Source organism: Macaca fascicularis, chromosome 16 (assembly GCF_037993035.2).
Source record: "Macaca fascicularis isolate 582-1 chromosome 16, T2T-MFA8v1.1".
NCBI classification, from domain to species: domain Eukaryota; kingdom Metazoa; phylum Chordata; class Mammalia; order Primates; family Cercopithecidae; genus Macaca; species Macaca fascicularis.
In genome coordinates, this window is record NC_088390.1 from 59989173 (window position 1) to 60016111 (window position 26939).

The following is a 26939-nucleotide window of genomic DNA, read 5'->3' on the forward strand; positions in this document are numbered from 1 at the left end:
GAGTCTCGTTCCATCACCCAGGCTGGAGTGCAGTGACATGATCTCAGCTCACTGCAACTTCTGCCTCCCAGGTTCAGGTGATTCTCCTGCTTCAGCCTCCCAAGTGGCTGAAATTATAGGCATGCATCCCCACACCTGGTTAATTTTTGTGTTTTTTGTAGAGACAGGGTTTCACCATGTTGGTGAGGCTGGTGTTGAACTCCTGGCCTCAAGTGATCCGCCCTCCTTGGCCTCCCAAAGTGCTAGGATTACGTATGGCCTGAGGCTGTATTTTATGTATTGTTCCTTTGTTAACGTTGGAAAATGGCCGAGGAAGCTAATGGGCTGCACACAGCCAAAGGATATAGTGACATGGTTTGTACACTTCGAGGAGCCTCGGCAAAACTTTACGCCTGAAGGGGCCATTTTCTCCTTTTAGCCACTTGCATAAAGAAGAATGATAGTTCACTATGTATTGAAATTGTCCATCACAAGTATTTTTTCTGAGGGTTATGGTCATCACACAGCACCACAAAGGCATTAGGAAAGAAGCAGTCTAGACAAGTCCGATCAAGTAGATGGTCTTGGTGTTGACACTGAGCCAGATTTACAAATAAAGCCTAAACTTAAAAAAAAAACCAAAAAAACAAAAAAACTATATTGTTAGGAATTTCTTTTAAAATTACATTTATGGCCAGGTGTGGTGGCTTATACCCGTAATTCTAGCACTTTGTGAGGCTGACATGGGAGGATCACTTGAGCCCAGGAGTTTGAGACCAGCCTGGGTAACATGGCAAAACCAAAAATATTACCATAAAAATTTAAAAAATGAGCCAGGCATGGTGGCGCCCACCTGTAGTTCCAGCTACCTGGGAAGCTGAGGTGGGAGGATCACTTGAGCCTGGGAGGTTGAGGCTACAGTGAGCCACGTTCACGCCACTGCACTCCAGTCTGGGTGACAGAGTGAGACCCTGTCTCAAAAAAAGTATTAAATATTGAATAGATCAAAAGAATATTTGCAAAATATACAAAGTAATAAAGAATCGTGATGCAGTGGACCCTCATGTGTTCCCCACCACTTATAGTGTAAGAAACGTGAGGAACAACATCATTGTGAACTTTGAAGTCCACTGGGATTCCCTCCTAGGTCCCCTCTCTTCTTTCTCTCCTTGGAGGTAACCATTATCCAGAGCTCATGTTTTTAAATTCCTTTGTTTTTAATTATAGTTTTACCACATGTGTTTGTATTCCTAATATTTATATGTATATAGGTGCTTAAAATTTTAACAGAAATATAGCATGCATACAAAATCACACATGATGGCTGGGCGCAATGGTTCACGCCTGTAATCCCACTACTTTGGGAGACCGAGGCGGGTGGACCACCTGAGGTCAGGAGTACGAGATCAACCTAACCAACATGGTGAAACCCTGTCTCTACTAAAAACACAAAATTAGGCCAGGTGTGGTGGTGCACACCTGTAATCCCAACTACTTGGGAATCTGAGGCAGGAGAATAGCTTGAACCTGGGAGGTGGAGGTTGCAGTGAGCTGAGACTCTTTTTAAAAAAAAAAAAATCATGCATTAAAAAAAATGATTTAAGGCTGGGCGTAGTGGCTCATGCCCGTAATCCCAGCACTTTGGGAAGCTGAGGCAAGAAGATCACGTGAGCTCAGGAGTTTGAAACCAGCCTGGGCAACATAGCAAGACCTCGTCTCTACTGAGGGGAAAAAAAAAAAAAATTAGCCTGGCAGTGGTATGTGCCTGTGGTCCCAGCTACTTAGGGTGCTAAGGTGAGAGGATAGCTTGAGCCCAGGAGGTCAAGACTGCAGTGAGTTATGACCATTCCACTGCCCTCCAGCCCGGGCCACAGAGTGAAACCCCGTATCAAAAATAAAATAAAGGGTAGGGCGCAGTGGCTCATGCCTGTAATCTCAGCATTTCGGGAGGCCAACGCGGGCAGATCCTCTGAGGTCAGGAGTTCGAGACCAGCCTGGCCAACATGGTGAAACCCCGTCTCTATTAAAAATACAAAAATTAGCCGGGTGTGGTGGTGGGTGCCTGTAATCCCAGTTACTCGGGAGAATCGCTTGAACCCAGGAGGTGGAGGTTGCAGTGAGCAGAGATTGTGCCATTGCACTCCAGCCTAGGTGACCAAGTGAGACTAGGGAGACTCCCATCTCAAAAAATAATAATAATAATAAAATAAAAAACAGCAATAAAATGAACACACATGAATCTCTTAGCAGTCAAGCAAGAGAACATTGCCATGTTCAGGGAGCCCATGTGCCACTTTTCCAGTTGCATCTCCTTTTTTCTTCCTAGAGAAGAATACTGTCTGGAATTGTACTAACCATTTTTTATAGTGTAAAATATATATAATAGGAAAGTTATCATTTTAACCACTTTTTAATTTAATTTAATTTTTTTTCGTGAGACGGAGTCTCGTTGTGTTGCCCAGGCTGGAGTGCAGTGACACGATCTCGGCTCATTGCAGCCTCTGCCTCCTGGGTTCAATCTATTCTCCTGTCTCAGCCTCCCGAGTAGCTGGGATTACAGGCGTGCGCCGCCAAACCTGGCTAATTTTTGTATTTTTAGTAGAGATGAGGTTTCACCATGTTGGCGAGGATGGTCTTCATCTCCTGACCTCGTGATCTGCCCGCCTCAGCCTCCCAAAGTTCTGGGATTACAGGCATGAACCACCGCACCTGGCCAACCATTTTTAAATGTACAGTTCTGTGGCATTAAGTACACTCACATTGCTGTGCAACTATGACCACCATCCATCTCCAGAACTTTTCTTCTTCCCCAAATGAAACACTGTGTCCATTGAACAATAACTCCCCAATCCTGCCTCTCCCCAGTCCCTGGCACCCCCCATTCTACTTTCTGTCTCTGTGATTTTGACTGCTCCAACTACCTCATATAGCTAGAATCATTCAATATTTGTCCTTTTGTGACTGGCTTATTTCACTTACCGTAAAGTTGTCAAGGTTCATCCATGTTGTAGTATGTGTCAGAATTTTCTTCCATGTAAAGGCTAAATAATATTCTATTGTATGTACACACCACATTTTGTTTATCCATTCATCTGTTGATGGACACAGGTTGCTTCTATCTCTTGGTTATTATTAATAATTGTACTATGAACATGGACGTCCAAATACCATTAGAGTCCCTGCTTTCACGTCTTTTGGGTGTATACCCAGAAGAGGAATTACTGGATGATGTGATAATTCTATGTTTAATTAATGAATTAATTTATTTTTGAGATGGAGTTTCGTTCTTGTTGCCCGGGCTGGAGTGCAATGGTGCAATCTCGGCTCACTGCAACCTCTGCCTCCCAGGTTCAAGTGATTCTCCTTGAGAATCACTTGATTCTCAGCCTCAGCCTCCCGAGTAGCTGGGATTACAGTGCGCACCACTATGCCTGGCTAATTTTTTTTTTTTTTTTTGTATTTTTAGTAGAGATAGGATTTCACCATGTTGGTCTGGGTGGTCTCGAACTCCTGACCTCGTGATCTGCCCACCTTGGCCTCCCAAAGTACTGGGATTATATGCATGAGCCACCGTTTTTAATTAATTTTTATACATAGTAAGGTAAGGGTCCAACTTCTTTTTTTTTTTTTTGCATGTGGATGTCCAGTTTTTCCCAACACCATTTGTTGAAAAGACTGTCCTTTCCCCCACTGAAAGGCGGTAGCATCCTTGTTGAAAGTCATTTGACTAAATATGCAAGAGTTTTTTCTGGGCTCTATTCTCTTCTATTGGTCTATTTTTCTGTTTTTTATGCAGTACCATAACCATTCTAAAAACAATTTTTACCTCCTGTAGAGTATCTCTAATCTGTTTATTATTTAATTTTGTCTCATAAATTTTTTCAGTGGAATCACACAGTATATATACTCTTATAGCTTGCTTCTTTATTAAATATTGCATTTTCACAATATTTTTGCAAGATGCCCTGATATGGTTTGGTTTTTTTCCCTACCCAAATCTCCTGTGGAATTGGAAGACTGGCCTGGTAGTCGATGATTGGATCATGGGGGCGGATTTCCTCCTTGCTGCTGTTGTGATAGTGAGTGAGTTCTCACAAGATCTGATGGTTTAAAAGTGTGTAGCACCTCCTCGCTTGCTCTCTCCTGCTCTGCTGCAGTAAGAGGTAGTTGCTTCCCCTTGGCCTTTTGCCATGATTGTAAGTTTCCTGAGGCCTCCCTGCCATGCTTCCTATACAGCCTGTGGAACTGTGAGTCACTTAAACCTCTTCTGAAAAATACATTATCCCGTCTCAGGTAGTTTTTTTTTTTTTTTTTTTTTTTTTTTAGACAGAGTTTCTCTCTTGTTGCCCAGGCTGGAATGCAGTGGTGCAATCTTGCCTCACTGCAACCTCCACCTCCAGGGTTCAAGTGATTCTCTTGCCTCAGCCTCTCGAGTAACTGGAATTATAGGCATGCACCACCATGCCTGGCTAATTTTGTATTTTCAGTAGAGATGGGGTTTCACCACGTTGGTCAGGCTGGCCAAGAACTCCTGGCCTCAGGTGATCCACCCGCCTCGGCCTCCCAAAGTGCTGGGATTACAGGCATGAGCCACCTCACCCAGCCTCAGGTAGTTCTTTATAGCAGTGTGAGAATATGGAGGGTCTTCCATATCAATATATGTAGCTAAAACTTATTAATTGTTCCTGATATATGGCATTCCGATAAGTGAATGTACCATGATTTATCCATTCTACTGTTGAGGAATGTCTGAGTTGTTTACCTTATTTTGTTATTACACATAATGCTTTAATTTTTCTTTTCTTTTTTTTTTTTTTTAAAGATCTCCTGGCTGGCCAGGTACAGTGGCTCACACCTGTAATCCCAGCACTTTGGGAGGCTGAGGCAGGCGGATCACGAGGTCAGGAGATCAAGACCATCCTGGCTAACACGGTGAAACCCCATCTCTACTAAAAATACAAAAAAAAAACCAAAAAACAAAAAACCCATTAACTGGGCATGGTGGCAGGCGCCTGTAGTCCCAGCTACTTGGGAGGCTGAGGCTGGACAATGGCATGAACCTAGGAGGCGGAGCTTGCAGTGAGCCGAGATCTCGCCACTGCACTCCAGCCTGGGTGACAGAGCAAGACTCCATCGCAAAAAAAAAAAAAAAAGAAAAGAAAAAGAAAAAAGGAAAAAAAAAGATCTCCTGGTGCAAGTGCACAAGCATTTATCTGTGGTGTGTAGCTAGAAACAGAATTGCTGGGTCTTAGAAACTGAACGTCTTCAATTTTCCCAGGTAATGACAAACTGTTTTCCAACGTGGTTGTAACAATTTACACTCTCATTCCAGGATATATTTCCTGTTGTTCCATACCGTTGCCTAACATTTAGTACTAAGGCTATTTTTTTGCCGATTTGATAGTTGTAAATTGTATCTCATTATTATTCTTATTATTTAGTTAGAGTTGCTCTCTGTCACCGAGGTTGGAGTGCAGTGTTGCTTTCATAACTCACTGTAACCTTGAATTCCTGGGCTCAAGCGATCCTTCTGCCTCAGCCTCCTGAGGAGCTGGGATTACAGGTGCGCACTGCCATGGCTGCCTAATTCTTTTTGGTAGAGACAGTGGTCTCGCTACATTTCCCAGGCTGGTCTCCAACTCCTGGCCTCAAGCAATCCTCCCACCTCAGCCTCCCAAAGTGCTGGGATTATAGGCATGAGCCACTGTACTTGGCCAATGATTTTTAATTTACATTTATCTGATTACTACTTAGGTTGGGCATCTTTTTTATATGTTTGTTAGTCTTTGGATTTCCTTTTTTTCTGAAGGATATAACCATGTCTTTCCATTTTCCCATTGCGTTGTCTTTTTATTGATTGTACTTCTTTCTGTATTCTAGATAATTTTTAGTCTCTTAATGTTATCTTTTCATGAACAGATGTTCTTTAATGTGAATGTAATAGAATGTCTAAATCTTGGCACTATTGACATTTTGGCTGGAAAATTCCTTGTTTTTTTTTTTGTGTATGCGTGTTTGTGTGTGTGTTAGGGGCTGTCCTGTTACTGTAGGAGGTTTGCCAGCATCCCTGGCCTCTGTCCATTAGATACCAATAGCACCTTTCTGTCCAAATTATGATAACCAAAAATGTCTCCAGACATTGCCAAAGGTGCCCTGGGGAGCATCATTGCCTTTCTGCCTCTTGTTTAAGAAATCCTCCACTATTCTGACGGGGCGTGGTGGCTCACTCCTGTAATCCCAGCACGTTGGCAGACTGAGGTGGGCAGATCACTGGAGGTCAGGAGTTCGAGAACAGCCTGGCCAAGGTGAAACCCGTCTCTACTAAAAATACAAAAATTAGTTGGGCATGGTGGCACATGCCTGTCATCCCAACTACTCAGGAGGCTGAGGCAGGAGAATTGCTTGAACCTGGGAGGTGGAGGGTGCAGTGAGCCGAGATTGCGTCACTGCACTCCACCCTCTAACCTGGGTGACAGAGCAAGATGATGTCTAAAAAAAAAAAAGAGAGAGAAAGAAAAAGAAAAAGAAATCCTCCACTATTCTGAGGTCATGAAAATATTCTCTTTTATTATCTTCTAAAAGATTTATGTTATTTTTCCCTTTTCATATTTGGATTTCTGATTCACCTGGAACTGAATTTTGTATATGGTGAAAAGTAGAGTTCGTTTGTTTTTTTTTTCTGTATAGATCCTCAATGTCCTAATGTTATTTATTGCACTTATCCATCCACAATTCCCCCTCTCTTATATATCAAGTGGCGTGGAGGCAGGTGTGTATTTCTGGGCTCTCTATTAGTTTTCAGTGCTCTATTTTTCTGACCTTGCTCCAATATCACACTGCTTTAATCATTATTGAGTGTTAAAGAGGCTGGATCTGGAAAGGAAGTCTTTTTTTTTTTTTTTTTTTTTTTTTTGGTCTTGGCTATTCCTGGTCTTTTGTACTTTCATTTACATTTTAGAATAAGCTTGTCAAATTCTTCACAAAATCTGTTGGGGTTTTGGCTGAGATTGCATTGAATCTGTAGATCAATTTAAGGAGAGCTGACATTTTTATAAATGTGAGTCTTACATTGCATGAACACAGTGCTCTGTTTATTTTAGTATTCTTTAAATCTTTTAATAAAGTTTTATTATTTTTTTCCTCAGAGAGCTCTGGCACATCTTTTGTTTGTTTTATTACTCTGTACTTCATATATTTGATCCTATTATAAAGTATCTCTCTCTCTCTCTTTTTTTTTTGGACGGAGTCTCACTCTTGTCATCCAGGCTGGAGTGCAATGGTGTGATCTCGGCTCACTGCAACCGCTGCCTCCCAGATTCAAGTGATTCTCCTGCCTCAGCCACCCAGGCAGCTGGGATTACAGGCGTGTGCCACCGTGCCTGGCTAATTTTTGTATTTTTAGTAGAGACAGGGTTTAACATGTTGGCCAGGCTGGTCTCGAACTCCTGACCTCAGGTGAACCACCTGCCTTGGCCTCCCAAAATGCTGGGATTACAGGCGTGAGTCACCGCGTTAGGCCAAGTATATCGCTTTTAAATTATGATTTCTATTGGTAGTTGATATATAGAAATGCACTTGATTTTCATTTATTCATTTTATATCTAATGTGCTTGCTTGTCTGGGCATGGTGGCTCACGGAGATGAAGTTTCACTCTGTCGCCCAGGCTGGAGTGCAATGGCACAATCTCACCTCACTGCAACACCCCCCTCGCAGGTTCAAGCAATTCTCCTGCCTCAGTCTCCCGAGTAGCTGGGACTACAGGTGCATGCCACCAAGCCTGATTTAAATTTTTGTATTTTTAGTAGAGATGAGGGTTCACCATGTTGGTCAGGCTGGTCTCGAACTCCTGACCTCAGGTGATCCACCTGCCTTAGCTTCCCAAAGTGCTGGAATTACAGGTGTGAGGCACTGTGCCTGGCCTCTTCCATTCCAATTCTTATGCTTGCTCTTGCCTTACTGTGATGGCTTCCAACACAATTTTGAAAATCAGCCATCCTTGTCTCAAATCTTAAGGGAAATGCTTTTTAAAATATATCATGCTTGCTAAGAGTTTTTCTTTCTTAAAATCATAAACGAATGTTCAGTTTTGACAAGGGCTTTTTTCCTTACTCTATTAATGTGGTAAATTTCATTACTTGGTTTTCTTTTCTTTTTTCATAACTTTTCTCTTTTTTCTACTTTCCTTTTTTTTCTTTTTTTGAGTTAGAGTTTCGCTCTCGTTGCCCAGGCTGGAGTGCAAAGGCGTGATATTGGCTCACCGCAACCTCCGCCTCCCAGATTCAAGTGATTCTCCTGCCTCAGCCTCCTGAGTAGCTGGGATTACAGGCATGCACCACCACGCCCAGCTAATTTTGTATTTTTAGTAGAGATGGGGTTTCTCCATGTTGGTCAGACTGGTCTCGAACTCCTGACCTCAGGTGATCCACCCGCCTTGGCCTCCCAAAGTGCTAGGATTACAGGCATGAGCCACCGTGCCCGGCTACTTTACTTTTTAAACTGTTTTTTAGATTCAGGGTCTTGCTATGTTGACCAGGCTGGTCTTGAACTCCTGGCCTCAAGCAACCCTCCCACCTCAGACTCCCAAAGTGCTAGGATTATAGGCATGAGCCAATGCACCCAGCTATAATTTTTCATTACAAAAAATTTTCAATGTATATGAAAGGTGAAAGAACAGTACAATCAGCACACACATACCTAGTTACAACAATTGTTAACATGTTACTATTTTTGCTTTGTCTATCTACCTTTTTTTTTTTTTTTTTTTTTTTCTGAGTTTTAGAGACAAGGTCTCACACTGTTGCCCAGGCTGGAGTACAGTGGTGAAATCATAACTCACTGCAGCCTCAAACTCCTGGGTTCAAGGAGTGATCCTCTCACCCCAGCCTCCGGAGTAGCTGGGACTACAGGTGCATGACACTGTGCCTAGCTATTTTAAAATATTTTGTAGAGACAGGGTTTCACTGTTATCCAGGCTGGCTTCAAACTCCTGGCCTGAAGCAATCACTCCTATCTCAGCCTCTCAAAAGACTGAGGTAATTGATGCGAGCCACCATGCCTGGCATCTGCCTGTTTATCTGTCAGTCAATCATCTATCTTATATGTACACACATACATATATACATTGTATATATATTTGGGGATGGAGTCTTGCCTTGTCACCCAGGTTGGGGTGCAATGGCACGATCTCAGCTCACTGCAACCTCCGCCTCCTGGGTTCAAGCAATTCTCCTGCCTCAGCCTCCTGAGTAACTGGGATTATGGGCACCTGCCACCACACTTGGCTAATTTTTGTATTTTTAGTAGAGACGGGGTTTCACCCTGTTGGCCAGGCTGGTCTCATACTCCTGACCTCAGGTGATCCACCCACGTCGACCTCCCAGAATGCTGGGATTACAGGCATGAGCCACTGAGCTGGCCATATGTATATTTAAAACATTTGAAAGTATATGTGTGTGTGTGTGTGTGTGTGTGTATGTTTTTATGAAACTATTTGAAAGTGTGTGTGTGTGTGTGTGTGTGTGTGTGTATATATATATATATATATATATATATATCCTTTTACCTTCTCCCATACACCACAATGGCCTTAGAACACTTGAACACCAATCGCCCACCTTCTGACTTCTGTGCTATGGGGCTGTGTATTTTATTCTGTCTTGGTTTTTTCCATCAAGGTTTCATTATGCACAGACAAAGGAGGAGCTCAGTCCTTGTGGCAGCCGCTCTCCTCATGAAAACTGGGGCCCTGCTCAGTCCTTTCCACTCCCTCTTGGTAAGGATGTATGTCCCCACCCTTTTCTTGATGAATGTGAGGGCCAGATCTCCTGTGGATATTTTGAACTGCTCTGTGGGCAAGTTGCTCGCTTGTTTCAGGTGAAGCCCACACTTCTCAGATCATGCCCCACAGGAACCTGCTGTGCCTGGTGCAATGCCTGCCAGGGGGCTGTGCTTTGTCTTGTTCGCCCTCTTGGTCATCTTATGACCCTTGCTGAGGCCCACAGTCCGGAGTACCAAGCCACAGCTGGGCCTACACTGTGGCCCTGGGGGTCCAGATGGCAGTGGACAACCTCTTGTTAGCTTCTTAGATGTTAGCTGTAGATTTTGTTTAGTTTTATGTAGACAGTAGCAGATCAGATAAAATACAGAGTTCACATGTGATTCACTCCTTCCTTTATCTCATTCCTTCCATCTGAGATTACGTTCCTTCTGCCTGAAATAAATACTTTGGAGTTTCCTTTTCTTAGGGTCTTTGGTAGCAAATGATTTTAGGTTTTATTTGTTTGATATTCCTCCTCCTCCTCTCCTCCTCTTCCTCCTTCTTCTCCCTTGTTCTTTATAGATATTTTCTGTGGGTATAGAGTTCTAGGTTGATGGTAATTTCCTCAGCACATTGAAGGTATTATTCCATCATCATCTTACTTTTATTGTTGCTCTTGAGAAATCAGCTGTCAGTCGAATTTTTGCAGGCTGAAGTTTTCTGACTCTTTTCTCTGTTTTTTTTTTTTTTTCTTTCTTTCTTTTTTCTTTTTTTTGAGACAGAGTTTTGCTCTTGTTGCCCAGGCTGGAGTGCAATGGCATGAATCTTGGCTCACTGCAACCTCTGCCTCCTGGGTTCAAGCAATTCTTCTGCTTCAGCCTCCCAAGTAGCTGGGATTACAGGCACCTGCTACCACACCCAGCTAATTTTTTGTATTTTTAGTAGAGATGGGGTTTTGCCATGTTGTGCAGGCTGGTCTCGAACTCCTGACCTCAAGCAATCTACCTGCCTCAGCCTCCCAAAGTGTTGGGATTATAGGTGTGAGCCACTGCGCCCAGCCTCTTTTTTTTGTTTCTAAGATCTAGTCTCTGTCTTCAGTGCTCTGCAATTTTCTTATAGTGTGTTGAAATGTGGATTTCCTTTTATTTCTGTCAAGAAGTTATTGAGGTTCTTGAATCTGGGTATCTTTTTATTTTCCATTTATTTTCTTTCTTTCCCTTCCTCTCTCTCTTTCTCCCTTCTTTCTCCCCTTGCCTCCCCTGCCCTCCCCTTTCTTTTTCTTTTTTTTTTTTTGACAGGGCCTTGCTGTATTACCTAGGCTGTAGTGCAGTGGTGCACTCACAACTCACTGCAACCTCCACCTCCAGGCCTTAAGCAATCCTCCTGCCTCAGCCTCCTGAGTAGCTGGGACTACAGGCATGCACCACTACACTTGGCTAATTTTTGTGTTTTTGCAGACACTAGGTCTCACTATGTTGCCTAGGCTGGTCTCAAACTCCTGGCCTCAAGCAGTCCTCCTGCCTTGGCCTCCCAAAGTGCTGGGATTACAGGTGTGAGCCCATAATCCCAGCAGTGGGATTACAGATAAAGTGCCCGGCTCATTTTCCATTTCTTTTTATCACTATGCTGTCATCTGCATCATTTCTTTGGCTCTGTCTTCTCTGTTTTTTTCACCCCTTCTTCCTCTGAACTGCCTTCTCTTTTCAGTTGTGTCTCACCTGCTATTAAATCTGTCCACTGAATTTTAAATTTTTATTAGTACATTTTTCATCTCCAGAATTCTATTTATTGTTTTAAAAACTGCTTGGTCATGAGGCCGGGTGCAGTGGCTCACACCTGTAATCCTAGCACTTTGGGAGGCCGAAGCGGGCGGATCATGAGGTCAGGAGATCAAGACCATTCTGGCTAACACAGTGAAACCCCATCTCTACTAAAAATACAAAAAATTAGCCTGGTGTAGTCCCAGCTACTCGGGAGGCTGAGGCAGGAGAATGGCATGAACCTGGGAGGCAGAGCTTGCAGTGAGCTGAGATTGCACCACTGCACTCCAGCCTGGGTGACAGAGTGAGACTCCATCTCAAAAAACAAACAAACAAACAACAACAAAAAAAACTTGTTTAGTAATTTGTATATTCTTTTATTATTAATTCAATCTTTCTTTCTTTCTTTCTTTTTTTTTTTTTTGAGATGGAGTCTTGCTCTGTCACCCAGGCTGGAGTGCAGTGGCACCATCTGGGCTCACTGCAACCTCTACAGTCCCAGGATCAAGTGATTCTCCTGCCTCAGCCTCCTGAGTAGCTGGAACTACAGGTGTGCGCCACCACGCCCAGCTAATTTTTGTATTTTTAGTAGAGACAGAGTTTCACCATGTTGGCCAGGATGCTCTCGATCTCTTGACCTCATGATCTGCCCACCTTGACCTCCCAAAGTGTTGGGATTACAGGTGTGAGCCGCCACACCTGGCTCCATTTTTATTTCTTAAAAGCTCTGAAATAGTAATTTTATGTCATGTTTCTGATAATTTCTAAATCTACAGTCTTTGTAGGTCTGATTCTGCTGTCTATATTTTTCTTTTGCTCATGGTGCCTAGTTTGTTTCGGTTTTGTGATTTTTGATTCTGTGCTTATATTTCTTAAAACTTTATATGTGGGAATTTTTTGAGGCCTGAGATAAAGGTGAATTCTTCTAGAGAGAATTGCATTTGCTTCTTCTAGCACTTTAGATACTTAGGACCACTTTATTTTATTTATTTATTTATTTTTGAGATGGAGTTTCACTTTTGTCACCCAGGCTGGAGTGCAAATGGTGCGATCTCAGTTCACTGCAACCTCCATCTTTCGGGTTTAAGCGATTCTCCTGCCTCAGCCTCCTGAGTAGCTGGAATTACAGGTGCCTGACACCAAGCCCAGCTAATTTTTGCATTTTTAGTAGAGATGGGGTTTTGCCATGTTGGCCAGGTTGGTCTCAAATTGCTGACATCAGGTGATCCACTTGCCAGGTGATCCACTTGCCTCGGCCTCCCAAAGTGCTGGGATTATAGGCCTGAGCTACACCTGACCTTTAGGACCACTTTAAATTAAATTTTCTGCTGGAGGCTTTTCAGATGATTTGACCTTGTGAAACTAAGCTGCACATTGTTAGGACTAGCTTTTATATATTTTTCAGGAGTTCTTTTTCACTTTTTTTTTTTTTTTTGAGATGGAGTCTTCCTCTGTTGCCCAGGCTGGAATGCAGTGACACAATCTCAGCTCACTACAAGCTCTGACTCCCGGGTTCATGCCATTCTCCTGCCTCAACCTCCCAAGTAGCTGGGGCTACAGGCACCTGCCACTATGCCTGGCTAATTTTTTGTGTTTTTGTAGAGACGGGGGTTTCATTGTGTTAGCCAGGATGGTCTCGATCTCCCGACCTCGTGATCCGCCCGCCTTGGCCTCCCAAAGTGCTGGGATTACAGGTGTGAGCCACTGCGCCTGGCCCTTTTTCACTTTTTTTTTTTTTTTTTTTTGAGACGGAGTCTCGCTCTGTCGCCCAGGCTGGAGTGCAGTGGCCTGATCTCAGCTCACTGCAAGCTCCGCCTCCTGGGTTCACGCCATTCTCCTGCCTCAGCCTCCCGAGTAGCTGGGACTACAGGCGCCTGCCACCTCGCCCGGCTAGTTTTTTGTAGTTTTAGTAGAGACGGGGATTTCACTGTGTTCACCAGGATGGTCTCGATCTCCTGACCTCGTGATCCACCCGTCTCGGCCTCCCAAAGTGCTGGGATTACAGGCTTGAGCCACCGCGCCCGGCCGGTCTTTTTCACTTTTATGTAGTACCAAGAACCAAGGCCATTTTGGCTATAACCCCTCCAGGCGGAGTGGTCAGATTTATTTCTAGTTTAGCCTAACAGTAAGGGTATAGCTTTAGGGTCTCACCTATATGAGAGAATATCCAATTAGAATCTCCATCTTGAGCAGACCTTGAGTTCTGTCTTCTGTCCCTGGAGCTCCTTAAGGTCTTGAAAACTGAAAGCTAACTGGTTTGGCAATTGCTTTATTTATCTCTCTGGGTATCTGTTGTCACATGGTTTGGCTGAATATTCCTTACTTTCATTCATTTATTTAGAAGAAGATATTTTTAGTATTTGATCCAGAATTTTTAGTTGTTTTCAGCAGGAGGATCAGTTAGGGCGCTTGGGTCAATTACACCATCTGAGGGGGACGTCTGGTTCCCCCTCACTTATTTTTCAGTAATATCCTTAAAGTTTCTTTAGAAAATTCTCAGGTCTATATGTGCATTGGTTCCCAAACCTTTGTACATATTTTTATATTATTGTTTTCTTTCAATACCATGTCCTTTAAGTATGACACATACACAGTGAATTTTAGCATGTGAAACTGATATATATTTGGCTGATGAAGAATTACATAATGTTAGGCAGAGAAAAAGATTTCAAGGGCAGCTGAGGTCTGCAATGTTCATGAAGTTTTGGATTTTTCTTTTTTTTTGTGCCTCTTGTTTTCTCTTATGTTTTAAACTTTAATTTTGAAATACTCTTAAATAGCCCTGTTTATTTTCCTCGTTAACATTTCTGGTAAACAGAACGTTTTAATGTTTATCAAAGGAACGTTTTTAAGGACAGCGTGATCACATTGGATAGTCTCCATTTTCAGCAAGTCTGGCTTTGAAGCGCATAACAGAAACATTTTGAACATCTGATTCTCCACATTTCACCAGAGACTAGGCTTTATTTTCTGTGAATGCACCAATTATGGCAGCAAGAGTCAAGAAAACACAGCAAAGAGGAGAGAAGAGGAACTCAACCCCCTCCCTCCCATTTCTCAGCTTGAAAGGGCTTTTCTTTTTCTCAGTTTTTTCTATTTCCTAAAGCCTTCTCTGACCAGCCTAGGAGAAGCCATCTTCCCTCCCCCGAAAGCAAATGAGATTCTGCTCTTCTCACTCTCAGTAGCATCCTCCCACGGGACCCCCTCAAGCTCTATGTCTTCTCCTATATCACTTTCTCTCTCCTGCCTCTCTGGCCTCTCCTCACCTCCTTTGCTTTTTTTTATTTTTGCCATTAAAAAAAATTTTTTTTTGAAAGAGTCTTGCTCTGTTGCCCAGGCTGGAGTGCAGCGGCATGATCTTGGCTTACTGCAACCTCCGCCTCTCGGGTTCAAGCGATTCTTGTGACTCAGCCACCCAAGCAGCTGGGATTACAGGAGCGTGCCACCACGTCCAGCTAATTTTTGTATTTGTATTTGTGTTTATTTAATTTGTTTATTTATTTTCAGATGGAGTCTCGCTCTGTCACTCACGCTGGGGTGCAGTGGCATAATCTCAGCTCACTGCAGCCTCTGCCTCCTGGGTTCAAGCGATTCTCTGGCCTCAGCTTCCTGAGCAGCTGGGACTACAGGCACATGCCACTACACCTGGCTAATTTTATTTTTTGTAGAGATGAGGTTTTGCCATCCTGCCCATGCTGGTCTCAAACTCCTGGGCTCAAGTGATCCTCCTGCCTTGGCCTCCCAAAGTGCTGGGATTATAGGTGTGAGCCACCGTGCCTGGCTTCTTTCACCTTCTTAAAGGCCAGTGCTCCTCCAGGCTGTATGAGAGGCCCTTTTCTCTTCTCCTTCCAAACACTCATCCCCACCAGTGGCTCATGTTGGTGACTTACGCTGATGACTCACAAAGATTATCTCTAGGTCAGCCTCCTCAGGAGCTCCAGACCTCTGTCTCCAACTGCCTACTGGACACCTCCACCTGGATGTCCCACAGGCTTCTTAACCCAATGTGTCCTGAGCTTATTTGCTACCCAACTCCCCATCCTCATTAATATCTGCTTTTCTTCCTGCTTCTGTTCAAGTCAGAACCTGGGAATCATCCTAGATCCTTCCTTTCCTTATTTCCTCATCTCATTCTTCCTCTAAGGCTGACTAGTTCTTTCTTCATAGACGGATACTCATTATCTGTTCCGTTACAAATGCCACTGCCCCTTCCAGGCCCTCCCCTTTTCTGCCCAGGCCACTGTATTTGCATTTTAACTGGTCTCCCTGCCTCCGGTAACATCCTTCTCTAATCCATCCTCTGTACTACCTCCAGGGGACTTCCAGAGTGACTGTTCTAGAATGCAAATCTGATGGTATCTTTCCCTTGATCAAAACGCCTCACTGGTTGAAAAGGAAGGAATTAGAATTTTTCAGGGTGGCTGCCATGTTCCTCCCACCCCTATCTTGGCACACTCCTCTCCTGTACCCAGCCACACCTACCCCGTGTTCCAGCGGAGTGAGTTGCTCACAGTTCCCAAAGGCCCCAGGCTCTTGCGCACAGACCTCTTTTGCTGGGAGTGGACTTCCTCTTGCTGCCGCCCACTTAGCCAGGTCATTTCGGCTTCACGCTCAGCCCAAACATCACCTCCTCTGGAAAGCCTCCTTTGAATCCCGCTCCTCTCCCTTCCCCGGTCTGAAAAAGTGCCCTCCTCTGAGCACATTATGTTTTGGGGCATTTTTGCCAGTAGAAGGAAGCTCAGTCTCCTGGGCTTTGAGCTCCTTGCGGGGAGGAGCCTCTACCAGTCCCTTCTGGGCTCTCAGGCACCTCACATGGTGCTGACACAACAGGTACTTGACCCCAAGTAGTTCTGTTGATGAGCGAGGTGATCTTGGGTAAATCATTTAACCTCCTTACATTTTAGATATAAATGTACTCTACCTCCCACCGGATTCAATAAGATAGAGTGTATAAAAATACTTTGGAGACTGCATTTCATTGCTTTTCAAATGTAAGGACTTCTTATTACCATGGATGTGCAGCTTCAATTAGTGTGCTTTAGAAAAAAGTACTGTGTTCATTTCCCCCTCCTTCTCCGGGGCCTTCTCCGCTCCACCAAATGCCCTCTGCCTCCTTCCTTTTCCATCTGGCTGTTTTCTTCTTTTCCACCTACAAATCCGTTCTCAGCTCACCCATTCTAAAAACAAGTCTTCCTCCCATCCCTCCTCCCTCTCGAGCCACAGTCCTTCCTTTCTTCCCCACATTGCTGCCAAAGCCCTTCAAAGAGTGTTTTACTGGCGGCTTCCGGATCTCACCACCCACTTCTTTCTTCATCGGCACAATCTGGATCCGCCCTCAGCACGTCACAGTCAGTGGATCCTCTGAGAATTCCTGTGACCTCCTATTGCTGCTGGATTGCAGGCTCTTCTCGGGCTTGACCTCGGAAGCATCTGGCCCTGCTGAAATGCTCCTCCTTGGCCATAGGGATCCTGAACTTTCCCCATTTTCCTTTTCTCTCTCCAACAGTTGCTTGTTCTCTTCCCGTAAGTGTTGGCATCCTTGAGACTCTTGCCCTTTGGCCTCTTGTTTTCTCTCCTTCCTGCTTCGTGATCTCACCCACTCCCAGGACTGCCATCAGGCCCTCTTTGCAGATGTCTTCCCAGACTGCTGTTTAGCACTGATCTCCTAAGCTGTTGCTCCATGTGTCCAGCTACTGGCTAGACAGATACATTTGATGGTCCTGCTGGCGCCTGAAACTCAAAATGTCCAAAATGAAAATCATCCATGGCTGGGCACCATGGCACACGCCTGTAATCCTGGCCCTCTGAGAGGCTAAGGCAGGCGGATCACTTGGGGCCAGGAGTTCAAGACCAGCCTGGCCCACGTGGTGAAACCTCATCTGTACTAAAAATACAAAAAAATTAGCTGGGCGTGGTGATGCATGCCTGTAGTCCCAGCTACTCGGGAGGCTGAGGCATGAGAATTGCTTGAACCCAAGAGGCGGAGGCTGCAGTGAGCCAAGATCATGCCATGGCACTCCAGCCTGGTCAAGAGTGAGACTCCATCTCAAAAAAAAAAAAAAAAGGAAAATCATCCTCATACTGCCTTTCCCACCGACCCACTTCAGTTCCCATTTGTCTTATTTATATTAATGGTGTCCTCATTCTCCCAATCATCTAGATTCCTTGCTCTTGATTTCCTCCCACATCAAGTCACTTGCCAAGTCCTATAGATCCTCTTACAGAAGTATCTGTGGTTTCCCCACCTTGGTGTTTGGAGTGCCCTACAGAAAGGCCTTCATTACCTCTATCTAAACCATCTCCATAGCCTTACACGTTTGACTTTCATAATTTTTTTCTACTTCCTTCCCTTCCCTCACCCTCCTCCCTCTTTTTCTCTCTCTCCCTTCCTTTTCTCTCTTTCTCTCTCCTTTTCAATAAATATTTATTGAGCACCTACTATGTGCCAGGCACTGGAAAAATAAAAAGTTAATGCAGTTCAGTCCCATTCCCAAGATTTTGAAAGCCAGCAGAGTGCTTACTTCAAGAGCCCCACATTCCAGTGGCAGCCTTAGAGAAGTAAACCACAATCGCAATAGGGTGCAATTGCACTTAGGGCCTTCCAGCTGATCTCCTGGCCCCCATTTCTTCCTCCTTCCCAATCATGGTGTTATTAATCTGTGTTAGATTAATACTCCTCAGGTCTTGTGACAATTCCGCCAGTCCCCTTCATTGGCTGTCCATTGCTATGTGTAAGTCCTCAGTATGTTTTTATGGGTTTTTAAAAATTTCCCCAACCTGCTTCTCTACATGCATCTCCAGGGTTCTCCTCTCCTGCCCTCTACCACCCAGCCTTCACTGGGAATTCTCTGAAAATGCCTTGTTCCTACCCCTGTGCCTTTCTTCTTTTGATTCCCTCCCCCATCACTCTGGCTGTAAAAATTCTAGTTATCGCCGGGGGCGGTGGCTCACGCCTGTAATCCCAGCACTTTGGGAGGCCGAGTTGGGCCGATCACTTGAGGTCAGGAGTTTGAGATCAGCCTGACCAACATGGTGAAACCTCATCTCTACTAAAAATACAAAAATTAGCTGGGCATCGTGGCACACGCCTGTAATCCTAGCTACTGGGTAGGCTGAGGAAGGAGAATGGCTGGAACCTGAGGGGTGGAGGTTGCAGTGAGCCGAGATTGCGCCACTGCACTCTAGCCTGGGTGACAGAGTGAGACTCCATCTAAAAAAAAAAAAAATCCTAACCATGGGTTTATTTTGAGCCCTGACTCCAGCAGGTATAACTCTTTCCTCCAGCAGTGCTTCCAATCCCCTCAGCATTCTCACTGTGGCACAAAACGAATGATTCAACCAGCAAACCATCTGCTGGAGTCACAGAGAGCTGTAGCAACTCCTAGCTTTGTGGGGTTAACAAGCAAACCCTGAGAGCCATCTCCATCAGCAACAAGGGTCTCGTGTTAGGGGCAGACATCCCTGAGCAGTCAGGGGAAACCTGGCACTTATCCAAGAGCACAAATAGGACCAAAGCTCCCCACACGCCAAAGGCCCATCACCAGCATCACCGCGAGGAGGCACTGCAGAGTAGAACCCATCGTGTGGCCTCTAGAGTCCATAGTACATGGCTGGGTAGAGCAAACTGCCCACAGTTCTGGGGCATATTCTACATCTCACATCCCACCAGCTCCTCCCCTATGCTTTCCTGATTTTCTCATCACACGTTGATGCTACTGCTTTTTAGTATTGCCCCTCATGACATCTGCTGTGGTATTTGGTATCTTTTGCCTAGGAGATCTACTTTTTTTTTTTTATTTTCTTAGATGGAGCCTCTGTCTGTTGCCCAGGCTGGAGTGCAGTGGCGTGATCTCGACTCACTGCAGCCTCTGCCTTCCGAGTTCCAGTGATTCTCCTGCCTCCACCTCCCAGGTGGCTGGGATTACGGTCGTGCGCCACCATGCCCAGCTAATTTTTGTATTTTTACTAGAGACGGGGTTTCACCATGTTGGCCAGGCTGGTCTCTAACTCCTGACCTCAGGTGATCTGCCTGCTTCAGCCTCCCAAAATGCTGGGATTACAGGCGTGAGTCACCGCCCCCAGCCAAGATCCACTTCTTTGTGTACTTTTATTTTTAGGAGACAGAATCTAGATCTGTCACCCAGGCTGGAGTGCAGTGGCATGATCACAGCTCACTGCAACCTCAACCTCCCCAGTTCAAGCTCTGCCTCAGCCTCCCTAGTAGCTAGGACTACAGGTGCATGCCACCATGCCCAGCTAATTTTTAACATTCTTTTTGGTAGAGATGAGGTCTCACTATGTTGCCCAGACTGGTCTTGAACTCCTGGGCTCAAGCGAGCCTCCTGCCTCAGCCTCCCAAAGTGCTAAGATTACAGGCTTGAGCCACCACGCCTGGCTCTTTGTGTACTTTGTCTCATCCACCCTAACAACTAAACTCCCAAGCTTGTTAGGACAATGATCACAAGCCCTGGAGCATGGGAGAAGGAGATTACTAAGTATCCGTGGACTCCAATGCAGGGAGGTTTCTTCCATGGCAGGATAGGGCAGGAACCACAGCCTAGTCTTGGTACTTTCCAGGGTGCCTCTCAGGGTGGCTTACACACACACACACACTCACACACACTCTCTCTCTAAGAAATGCTGTTGATTGATAGGTTTAGCCTCTGAAGGGAGTATCTTCTCTTCCATAATATTCCAGCACAGAATGGAATTTTGAACCAAATGGGAATCTGAACTACAAGAATCTAATCAAAATTTTAAAACCTGAGTGTTAGGTTCTTGGCACATCTGAAAGCACCTAGCTTAATGTCTGAGATGTAGGTATGGTCAGTAAATGTGAATCTTATCTCTCTCACACACACACACACACACACACACACACACACACACACACACACACACAGCGAACCATGTAACAGGTTCTGAGACAGCACAGCCAGTTACATCTGGTTTCCAGCAGGTCTTTTTCTTTCCTTCTTTCTTTCCTTCCTTCCCTCTCTCCCTCCCTCCCTCCCTCCATCCCTCCCTCCTTCCTTCTTTCTTTTCCTTTTCTTTTCTTTTCTCTTTTCTTTTCTTTTCTTTTCTTTTCTGTTCTGTTCTGTTCTGTTCTGTTCTTTTCTTTTTGACAGAGTTTCGCCCTTGTTGCCCAGGCTGGAGTGCAATGGCACGATCGCAGCTCACTGCAACCTCTGCCTCCCGGGTTCAAGCAATTCTCTTGCCTCAACCTCCCGAGTAGGTGGAATTACAGGCATGCGCTGCCACGCCTGGCTAATTTTGTATTTTTAGTAGAGATGGGGTTTCTCCATGTTGGTCAGGCTGGTCTTGAACTCCCGACCTCAGGTGATCTGCCCGCCTTAAGTGCTGGGATTACAGGCGTGAGCAGGTTTTCTTTATGGATCCATTGATGTTACTTAGGGGTAACATGTAGAAAACTTGTTCCACGGGGCAAGGTGAGCAGATCCTTGTGATTAAGGGGCTGCCCAATGGGCATTCCTGGACTCAGCAGACAATGACTATGTCCCCCGCAATGTTATGCTAAAATGCCACAAGACATCCAAAGAAATGCTTTCTTCCTATGGGGGCAATGCAAATATTGCCATTTTCCTGTTTGAAAGAACAACAGGACATTTTCTTGGTAATCTCTCACCAAAAGTTATTATTTTGAGGGGGTTAAGAATGTCTTTATCTTTTAGAGATATATGTTGAACTATTTATGGGTGAAATGACATGATATCTAATGTTCATTAAAAATGACTTAATTGGCCATGCAAGGTGGCTCATGCCTATGATCCCAGCACTTTGGGAGGCCAAGGCAGGTGGATCACCTGAGGTCAGGAGTTTGAGACCAGCCTGGTCAACATGGTGAAACCCTGTCTCTACTAAAAAAAAATACAAAAAGTAGGCTGGGCGCGGTGGCTTATGCTTGTAATCCCAGCACTTAGGCAGGCTGAGGAGGGCGGGTCACCTGAGGTCAGGAGTTTGAGACCAGCCTGGCTAATATGGTGAAACCCCGTCTCTGCTAAAAATGCAAAAATTAGCCAGGTGTGGTTGTGGGCGCCTATAATCCCAGCTATTCTGCAGGCCAAGGCAGGAGAATTGCTTGAACCCAGGAGGCAGAGGTTGCAGTGAGCAGAGATCACCTCATTGCACTCCAGCCTGGGCAACAAAAGTGAAACTCCGTCTCAAAAAAAAAGAAAAAAAAATTAGGGAAAAGGAGGAGATGCAACAAGAGTGGCCCTGTGTTGATGGTTATTGTAACTTGGTGGCAGATATGTAGTGATTCATGGTACTAGTTTGTGGAACTTTTGTGTATATTAGAAATTTGCCATAACAGAATTTTTTTTTGTTGTTAGAGCACAGATTTTAGAGCAGAACAGCCCTGGGTTCAAATTCCCTCTGGGTTCAAATTCCTACTATGTTTTGTCTGGGCGACCTTCCTATTTAAGTCTTCTGAACCCCGTTTCCACATCTGGAAAATGCTCATAAGAATAATTCTCAGCTCACAAATGTGTTGCAAGTATACAAAGCACTTAAGGCATAGCCTGGAACATGATTGGCAATCAATAATCCTATGATAGCTTTATTTGAGCCTAACCATGCTAGCTATATAAACTGTACCAGCTGTGGTTTGAATGTCCCCTCCAAAATTCATGTTGAAATTTAATTGCCATTGCGATGGTTCTAAGAGGTAGGATTATTAAGAGGTGATTAGGTCATGAGGACTCCACCCTTATGAATAGGTTAATGTTGTTACTGCAGAAGTGGGTTTGCTATTGAGAGGGTGGGTTGTTATAAATGCGAATTTGGCCCTCTCTTGCTTGCCTCTTCTTGTGCTCTCTTGCCCATCTGCCTTTCATTATGGGATGAAGCTGCGCAAAGGACCTCACCAGATGCTGGTGCTGTGCTCTTGGACTTCCCAGATGCTGGTGCCATGCTCTTGGACTTCCCAGCCTCCAGAACTGTGAGCTAAGTACATATTTATTCCTAATAAATTTCCCGGCATGTGGTATTCTGTTATAGTAGCATAAAACAGATGAAGACACCAACTTTTGGGATCAACCTGCAATCATGGTTACTGGCAGAAGGCTGGACTGAGGTACAAGTACAAATTATATACTTCAGACTCTTTACTGAAACTCCTGGAGGGCATTTATTTTATTATTATTACCTTATTTATTTTTTAGAGACAGGATCTCACTCTGTCACCCAGGCTGGAAGGCAGTGGCACAATCATGGTTCATTACAGCCTCAACCTTCTGGGCTCAAGTGATCCTTCTGACTTAGCCTCTCAAGTAGCTGGGACTTCAAGTGCATGCCACCATGCCCAGCTAATTTTTAGTTTTTGCAGAGATGGCAGGGGGTCTCTCTATGTTGCTCAGGCAGGTCTTGAACTCCTGGCCTCAAGCAATTCTCTTATCTTGGCCTCCTAGTGCTGGTGTTATAGGTGTTTTGAGCCACCATGCCTGGCCTCTTTTATTATTTTTCAATGTGGAAAGTAGAGATGAGAGAGGACGGGGCAATGGTGGGGTTTGTTCCTGGGTTCACAGCTCTGCTGTCACTGTGAGGGAGCTACAGAGGTGGGGAGGGGCAGACCAGTAAAGCAGATACCTGAAATACAATGTCATTTGCAGGTCCAGCCTCTTTTTTTCCATCCTGGACATTCTTCCATTAGCAGGCAGCCAACATTTCCCAGGCTGTCCTGGGACTCGGGGTTCTGTCTACCTGGGCACAGTTTCAGGCTCCAGCTGGCAAGGCAGCCCCATCACTCTGCAGAGGAGCATGTGCTGGAATAGGAGACAGTGAGATCACAGGAACTCATTAGCATCCCATATTCATTTTCTTTTCCTTTCTAGGCCTTCTCCCCAACCCTCCATCCCACACCCACCTCAGTCATTTTTTTTTTTTTTTCCTTAGAGTAGCTGGGGGAATCTGTCAAAGCCAGTTCAGGAGCTTGCCTTTTCTGGTGTCTTTTCTAAAGCTACAGCATTCAGCCCTCATCAGATGGGAACCTATCAGCTCAGCAGGCAGATAATTATTCTTTCAAGGGTGGGAGGCCCTACCATGAATGGAAATTCAGGCATTTCTGCAGCTGAGGCCCCAAAGCCCCATCATGGAAGCAGTGTACACACAGCAGACAAGCTTTACCTGGGCAAGTCTGCAGGAAGTGCTGGTCAGTGGAGGTGAGAGGAGTGAGATACAGGATGGATTCGTGTTCCCTTCACCATGAAGCAGTGTGGAACCTGCTGGACCCACTCCTGAAGTCTCTCTTTAGGGACTAGTGCAAGCCAGCCCAGTTTTGGTCTGGCTGAACGGGGCCATCTCCTCCGTGAGGATCCAGAACTCAAGATCAGATATTAGAATGCACAGATTTCTCCTCATTTGATGGAGGAAAATTCTAATAACCAGCTGCCAACAGTAGAGCATGCTGCCAGAAAGGTAATGAGCTCCCTGTTGTTGGAAGTATTCAAGTAGATGCTGGCTGGCCACCTTCCAAGGATATTGCAAAAAGAAGACCTGACATGAGTGAGAGTTTGCCTCTTATGTCCTCCAAAGTCTCTTGTTGGTTCTCATGGTATAAAGGGTGAACTTGGAGTCACCATAGGCCCAGGGTTCAAGTCCCGGCTGTACAGCTATCTGGCTAGATGGCCTTGGGCAAGACACTTAATTTCTTTATTAAATGATATAGGTATATTTTATTTTTCTGATAATGGGCGATAATTGTAAAAAAAACAATTCATTGGCTGGGCGTGGTGGCTCAAGCCTGTAATCCCAGCACTTTGGGAGGCCGAGGCGGATGGATCATGAGGTCAAGAGATCAAGACCATTCTGGCTAACATGGTGAAACCCCATCTCTACTAAAAATACAAAAAAATTAGCCCGGTGTGGTGGCAGGTGCCTGTAGTCCCAGCTACTTGGGAGGCTGAGGCAGGAGAATGGCATGAACCCAGAGGCGGAGCTTGCAGTGAGCCGAGATTGCACCACGCGCACTCCAGTCTGGGTGACAGAGTGAGACTCCATCTCAAAAAAAAAAAAAAAAAACACCAAAAAAAACCCAGTTTATTACGGACACTTTCTATCCTAATATGTATAGTTTTAATGCATCTTTTTTAATTTTTAATTTTTGTGGGTACATTTTAAAATTTTGTGGGTATATATATACAGTAGGTGTATATATCAGGTACATGAGATATTTTGATATAGGTATATAATGTGTGATAATCACATCAGGGTAAATGGGATGTCCATCACCTCAAGCATTTATTCTTTGTGTTACAAATAACCCAATTACACTCTTTTAGTTATTTTATTTTTTTATTTTTTGAGACAGGATCTTTCTCTGTCACCCAGGCTAGAGGGCAGCGATGTGATCATGGCTCACTGCAGCCTTGACCTTGCTCAAGCAATCCTCTTACCTCAGCCTCCAGAGTACCTAGGACCACAGGCGCCTATCACCATATCTGGCTAATTTTTGTATTTTTTGTACAGATGAGGTTTCACCATGATGCCCAGGCTGGTCTTGAACTCCCGGATTCAAGCAATCCTCCTGCCTTGGCCTCCCAAAGTGCTGGGATTACAGGTATGAGCCATCGTGCCCAGTCTTCTGTAATTATTTTAAAACATACAGTTAAATTATTATTGACTATAAGTCATCCTGTTGTGCTATCAAATAAGGATCTTATTCATACTTTAACTATTTTTTGTACCCATTAATTATCTCTGATAGGGATAGGAGGCAGGGAAATTCTGGGCAGAAGAGGGCAGGTCCCTGGTGAGGGCCCCATCCTCAAGCCTAGAACTGTGGCCCTAAGTGAGAACATGCATTCCTGTTTTCCTGCTCAAATGTTGCCTTTTATAAAACCACTCATGGCCCGCCCTGCCCCCATCCTCTGTCCATAAACACCCCAGGCTCTGCCAGCAGAGAAGAGGAGAAGAGGAGAAGCAGCGGGATGTCTGAGACTATGGTTGGACGTTAGAGAGAAGCAGCTTGACTTCAGAGGGATGGCTTGACAACATTGCTTCGGAGAGGAGTGCGGTGGGGGATGGCTGGACTCCGGGGAAGGTTATCTTCCCACTCCATCCCCATTTCAGCTCCCCTTCCCACTGAGAGCCACTTTCATTGGCAATAAAATCCCCCGAACTTACCATCTCCAATTTGTTTGTGTGACCTCATTCCTCCTGGATGCCGGACAGGAACTCAGGTGCGGGTGCAAAAGACTGTCACACTGACCCTCCACTGAGCTGTTAACACTTAAGCCGTCTGTGGATGACTAAGCTAAAAGAGCGCTGACTGTAACTCTTTCTGGGGTTTCAGGGGTCATGGGCATCTCCCTAGACGCTACCGCGGTACTACACAGAGCTTTGCTTCTGCTGGCACCCAAAAGTGCTCGCCCTGGCTCCTGCACTCACTCACCTGTGCTCCCCCTCCTGCAAGGGGTGGAACAAAGCAGGACTGAGCCAGTGGAGTCTGTCCTTGCTGGCGCCGGTACCCTAGCGGCCAGCTAGTTCTAGTGCCCGTGCACTCCGGTTCCCACCAGTGAAGGGGTCAGGGAAATTTCCTGCTTCATCCTCACTTCCCACCCACCCCTGCCTGCCCCTCCCTGCCTCTGGTAACCCTCTGGCTACTTTTTATCTCCATGAGTTCAATTGTTTTAAAATTTTTAGATCCCACAAATAAGCGTGAACATGTAAAGTTTGTCTTTCCTGGCTTATTTCACTTATCCTTTTTAATAGTTATGTGCCTAAGTCCTTTAAACCAGTGGTCCCCAACCTTTTTAGCACCAGGAACTGATTTTGTGGAAGACAATTCTTCCAAGAACTGGATTGCTGGGGATGGCTTTGGGATGAAACTGTTCCACCTCAGATCATCAGGCATTAGATTCTCATAAGGAGTGTGCAATCTAGATCCCTGGCATGCATAGTTCACAATAGGGTTTGTGCTCCTATAAGAATCCGATGCTGCCACTGATCTGACAGGATGCGGACCTCAGGTGGTAATGCTCCGTTGGCTGCCACTCACCTCCTGCTGTGTGGCTCAGTTCCTAACAGGCTGTGAACTGGTGCAGGTCTGTGGTCCAGCAGTTGGTGATCTCTGCTTTAAACCATGGCTTCCTCACCTGTAAAATGGAATAATAATGAAATTGTGAAGACTACATAAATATTAAATAATGAAACACATAACATGCTTAGCATTTAGTTAAGCATCTAAAACATGTTGATAGGCTGGGTGCAGTGGCTCACGCCTGTAATCCCAGCACTTTGGGAGGCCGACGCGGGCGGATCAGCTGAGGTTAGGAATTCAAGACCAGCCTGGCCAACGTGGTGAAACCTCACCTCTACCACAAAATACAAAAATTAACCAGGCCTGGTGGTACATGCCTGTAATCCCAGCTACTCAAGAAGCTGAGGCAGGAGAATCGCTTGAACCTGGGAGGTGGAGGTTGCC

The 26939-nt window shown here is 45.1% G+C and overlaps 1 long non-coding RNA gene across 3 annotated transcripts in view; it reads left to right on the plus strand.

Moving 5' to 3' along the window:
- The window catches only part of LOC123569487 (uncharacterized), a 43316-nt gene extending 17257 nt beyond the window's left edge, over positions 1-26059 (plus strand). For 2 of the 3 annotated variants that reach the window (XR_006693256.2, XR_010581861.1), the window contains exons 4-6: positions 22366-22457; positions 24983-25073; positions 25403-26059. This is a non-coding gene — a long non-coding RNA (uncharacterized lncRNA). Of the gene's footprint in view, positions 1-22365; positions 25074-25402 lie in introns of all 3 variants that reach the window. The other variant, XR_010581860.1, reaches the window with a different exon arrangement.
- Positions 26060-26939: the final 880 nt, after the last annotated feature.